The sequence below is a fragment of the Cucurbita pepo genome, chromosome LG18 (assembly GCF_002806865.2).
Source record: "Cucurbita pepo subsp. pepo cultivar mu-cu-16 chromosome LG18, ASM280686v2, whole genome shotgun sequence".
Taxonomy (NCBI): domain Eukaryota; kingdom Viridiplantae; phylum Streptophyta; class Magnoliopsida; order Cucurbitales; family Cucurbitaceae; genus Cucurbita; species Cucurbita pepo.
The window spans coordinates 469,932-475,608 of record NC_036655.1 but is presented as its reverse complement, the minus strand read 5'-3'; the positions used below and the strand labels follow the sequence as shown (position 1 = coordinate 475,608).

General features: G+C 37.5%; 1 pseudogene; it reads right to left on the bottom strand.

Annotated features, from left to right (window-relative positions):
• The window catches only part of LOC111780467, a 16,198-nt pseudogene extending 15,825 nt beyond the window's left edge, over window positions 1-373 (bottom strand).
• Window positions 374-5,677: the final 5,304 nt, after the last annotated feature.

Genomic DNA, 5,677 nt, shown 5'->3' with positions numbered 1-5,677 from the left:
GAGAGAGAGAGAGAGAGAGAGAGAGAGAGAGAGAGAGAGAGAGAGAGAGAGAGAGATGAGATTAGTACCACTGATCGAATAAAACCTTCGAATATGGCCACTTGTCTAGCAGACAAACCCTGATATAGAACAGATTCAGCTTCCAAACTGAAAAAAACCCAACAGTTCCAAACAACACAAAGAGAGAGAAAACTCAGTAAAGAAACAATTTTGAAGCAATTAAAACAATTATAAACAGAAAACAAAAGAGATCAAAGAACAAGAAACAAAACCCATTAAGAAAAATTGGGTGTGTTCTTGAGCTGGATTGAGTATCAACAAACTCATCGACATCCCAAACCGGCCCCTTGTCTTTTGCAGTTTGAGTATCCATTTTATATAAACCTAACCACCCTTGGATCTTGTGGCTCAAACAAATGATACTCAAAGGAAGATGCGTGGGTAGCTTCTGCGCTATTGGGTGGTATTATTTATATATGATATTTGGAAGACTCTAGGCCATGTCTTTGTCCTCCTTCATTTCTATACAAATACAAGGAAGTTTCATGGCAGACAGATATTTTGACCAACATTAGGGTTTTGGAATTCTCGAGTAATTTCATTCCATAAAATTTGGGTTAATTTACGTTCAAAAGTTGTTCATGACATATGCCTAGCCTAGATATCTTTTCTTTCAAGATTAGTGGTGGGTTGCTTTCAATACTTATTTAAATAATACAATTATCCATGTATGTCACGTAAGCTCGTTATTTGTGATTATTTTAAGCTCACCGCTATTAGATATTGTCTGTTTTGACCTGTTATGTATAGTCATTAGTTTCAGAGCTTTTAAAATGCGTCTGTTAGGTAGAGGAATGTTTCGTCCCCCTCTCTAACCGATGTGGGATTTCACAAACCAGCTCCTTCGGAGCCCAACGGTTTCGTTCTTTTATCCAACCGATATGGGATCTCAGAATCCACCCCTCTCCAACCTGATGTCTACCTCTGATAGCATTTGTAACAGCTCGAGCTCACCACGAGCAGATATTGTCTATTTTGGCCTGTTACGTATCATAGTCAGCCTCACGGTTTTTAAAACGCGTTTGGTAGGGAGAGGTTTCCACACCTTTATAAGGAATGTTTCGTTCCCCCTTTCCATCCGATGTGGGATCTCACAATCCACCCACTTAGGGGCTAGCGACTTCATTCCCCTCGAGCCCACCACTAGCAGATATTGATCATTTTGGCCCGTTACGTATCATAGTCAGCCTCACGGTTTTTAAAACACGTCTAGTAGGGAGAGTTCTCCACACTCTTATAAGAAATGTTTCGTTCCCCTCTCCAACTAATGTGGAATCTCACAATCCACCCTCCCCCACCCTTGGGGGCTAGCGGCTTCGTTCCCCTCTCCAACCAATATGGGATCTCACAATCCACTCATCTCCAACTTGGTGTTGGGCTTTATTACCATTTGTAACAGCCCAAGTCCACCGCTGGGAGATATTGTCCGCTTTGACCCCTTACATATCACCGTCAATCTCACGGTTTTTAAAATGCGTATGCTAAGGAGAGGACCGTCAGTCTCATGAAAGTTTAAGTATATATTAAATTTTTTAATGATATATCTTAAGTTCAAGGACCAAAGTGTTCATGTACATACATGTGAATATGAGTATCTTACGTAATGAGTTTGTATAAGACAGGTTCATGTAGAGACAGATTGAACCATTGAGATAAACAATGAATAAACCCTAAATCCGACAAAGATCAGTCGTCAATACAATTTGTCAAAAAAAAGATAAAAAATTTTAATGACTCGACTTTAAGCTTACTATCAAATTAGACTCGACCTTTGCCTTAGTAACTATCTTAGATCTTCGACTTTGATGTCATTCACTCATCTACGTGATTCTATGCATTCAATCGAACATCTGAAAATTGGGTTTTCACGATAGCCTTTAAGATCGACTTAATTTTCTAAACTTTCCAATTAGTTTTGAACGGTTTGATCTTGATCTGACCTAACGGATATGTGTTATCATTATTGCTAGCTCAACTATACCTCGACAACAACCATCTACAACCCTAATTAGCATCCATAGTTTCTTTGTTCTCTTGGCAACGTTCAGTCAACATTTCTCGTGTAGATTTTCTGTAGTCAATTGTCATTACATTACATCCTAAATTGAGTTTACGCTGACCTTCTTCTACCGCTGCAGATTCTACTATAATGAACATTACAGATAGCGACCCTCAAACTCATGCTACAAATGAAACCTCTCCCTAGTAGACGCATAAACTTTTTCTACCTTGAGGAAAAGCTCGGGAGGGAAACCCCAAAGAGGATAGTATCTAGATGAGTACAGGTTCCGCTGCGTAACTCTGAAAGACACGTTTTAAGACCGTGAGGTTGATGACGATGCATAATGGGCAAAACCGGATAATATCGGTTAACGGTGTGCTTGGGTTGTTACATTCTCCCTAAATTATTACATTAAATCTTGAGAAGTACCCGTTAATTACAATTCGTATTATACACATCTTTTTAAATCAAGAATTATATTCTATCCATGTTTGTACTTTGAATGACCAAATGTGTGATGTCCCACGTTTGTGAGGAGGAGAACAAAACACCATTTATAAGGGTGTAAAAACCTTCCCCTAGCATTTTAAGGTCTTAGTCCAGAACAAAACATCGTTTATAAGGGCGTGGAAACCTTACCCTCGCGATAAATTACTAAGGAAAATATTTAAATAAACACATAAAATATTGAATTGTATATAATAATATATATATATATATATATATATATTAAATACATGATTGACTTTCAGTTATTTTATTTTATTTTATTTATAAATATTTTAATTAATTTATTTGGGATTATTAAATTAATTTCTGTTAAATCAAGAGACGTCAGCATGTTTGAAAGAACCCGAGTTTAGGTTTGTCTGTCCATTTAAAATATTAAATACTTTCTCATAATTTAATTTTTTTAAAAAATTAGATTAATTTAATTTTTACTGCTCAATGGCACAATATCTACCATTCAAAAGCGTAAATAGATCTGAAAATATTATTACTGAACGAAACAATACAGAGTTAAGAATGAACCTTCGTTGATAATAAAATAAAATATACTACTAATCAAATAATAAAGAAAAAATATTAACCGATTACGAATATCTAAGATATATTCCATAACTAATATATTCTAGCAATAAGTTGCATTAAATTCCGACACGTAATTATAGGAATTCTATGGTTAAACGTGTTTACAATTTTATGTTGGGTGATCTCTTCGTAATTTTCCTGGAACATATGTGAGTGAAGTCAAAACATGCTAGACGGACTCGTATTGGTCTGTAGGGATAGTCTTCGCTCTTAAGAAGTAAGAAGTAGGTAACTTGATCTGTCGTAGGTGATGCCAGAAGAACGTTGAGGCCATGAAATACTGAATTTGGATCCCGAATTATGGGCATGGATCGTTACAAAACGTGTGTACGATATGAAATATTTAATAAAGAAAAATTAATATTATATATATTTTAAGTTAAATTTTATCAAAATGAACCCTATATTTAAATTTAAAAAACTATTTAAGTTGGATTAAATTTTATTTTATTTTAGATTAAATAAATAAATTCAATTTTAAGATTGGATTTGCATATATTTATAATTTATCAATATTAAATAATAAAATTATTAAAAAAAGAAAGTCTCTAGAAAATCAATCCCCATCAATTATATATATATATATATATACACAAAGTTTAACTTTTTAATCTTTTTGGTTTTTAATTTTGAAAAATGGTGATGGTATTCTTTAAAAAAAAAAAAGAAAAGGTTGCTTAAACCGATCACAAAATAAAGTTTGTTCACCAAACAATTTTCAAATAATAATAATAAAATATAGAATCCATAATTTTCAAGATGTTCGAGACAATGTATAACGACCCAAAATTTCCACATATCTAGAGTTACCATTAACGTCTCATGTTCATCTCTAATGCAGAATATAACTCTAAGAATGCTCATCTTTATTAGCGGAAAAATTTAAAACTTCAAAATATGTTAAAACATTATAAAACACTGTCGGACTTACGTATTTCAAACATCATGCTGGAGTTCAAAATAAGATAAAACAATTCCAAATTAAATAATTTAAATAAATGAAATGCAAACATCCTATCCTAACCAAGACTATGAATTTTAAATATGCAACTATCCTATGCACGCGCCACAGTCTCTGATCACGATGTCGTTGTCAACCGTACATGGGTGTCTTGCCTTTACCTGAATAACAATATAGCACACGGCCTTAGTATTTCGAAGAAGTACTCAGTATGTGACCCCACTATAGGAGTCATGTTAATGCAAACACATGCAATCATGAATTAAGGACCTATCGCTAATCATCTTAAGGGTGACCTCCAATCTCAGACAAATTGGATGTGTAGTACTTCCCTACACACGACTCACACGTGCGAGTGTGAATCCCCAGGGCGCTCGCACACGCCCTGGAGCCACTGGTCAAGCTAATCTGTAGCGACGTCCAGAGGTCAGCGGAACCCCATAGTGTCAAGCGCCTCATGAACATCCTCATCTGTGTGTATTCGCACTCATCATACGGTGCGCGTCCGCGCTCATCAGCCCTATGCTTATGAACATACAATATGCATGAGGTCCCTCTAAGTCCAATTATACATCTCTTCTAACACAACCCTCTAGTCTCATCTCTTGGTTACACTATGTAACACGTGCTCGTGGATATTTACATTAATATCACTTTCATACTCTTAGGGTTGTGTCTTATGTTGATCTAACGACATGATGCAATATGACAAACAATATCGTAAGACATGTTCAACATAGAAAACATCATCATGCATACATCATAGTCATCACAACACAACTTCATACTCATACATCATCATAATTCAAACAATCTTTAGTCTATCCTATAGTAAGACCACTTACTTGGTTGGCCTTGGCCGAAATATCCTCTAATTAGCTAAACGTAAGCTCCCGTTCCGTGAGAGCTGCTTCCTACGTTGTCGAAGTTTGTTTCCTATCACACTGTTCGCCACCTTCCATTAATATTTTACAATTAATTTACTAATAATTCAATAAATGTGAAATATGGCTCTAAAACGGCCTCGGATACCTTAATCGGGGCCGAAAACAGGTCCGGGAGGGTCAAAACAGTGAAACTGGGCTGAAAACAGGGGAGCCGAGTCGAATAGCCGCTAGGAGCCGCCGGAGGAGCCGTCGAGCTGTTTGCGCTGAGCCGAGCCGAGCCGAGGGACCACCTGCGCCACTGTATGCCACGTGGCAGAATCAGAGCACGCCATGTCGCGCGGTGTGCATCGGGTCGAGGCGAGGGTCGCACTCCAGTTCGAGTCGACTGCTACAGAAGGCTACTGGGTCGGGCTGGTTGTTGGGCCTCGGTTTAGTAGATTGGGGCGCAAGTATATGGATTGCAGGCTAGTTCGATTGGACCGTGGGTCTGGTCTTGGGTCGGTTCAGCTGAACTGTGACTTCTGGGCTGGATTGAGGTTTGGGCCGCTGTAATTGGGCTGGGCCGAAGGCAGAGGCCAAGAGGAAAGAAGTCGGGCTGCTCTATCGTGTTTTGGGTTCGGGTTGACCCAAATTTGTGGATCTCGTCTTCCTTACCCAACTTCGGCCGATTTTCCG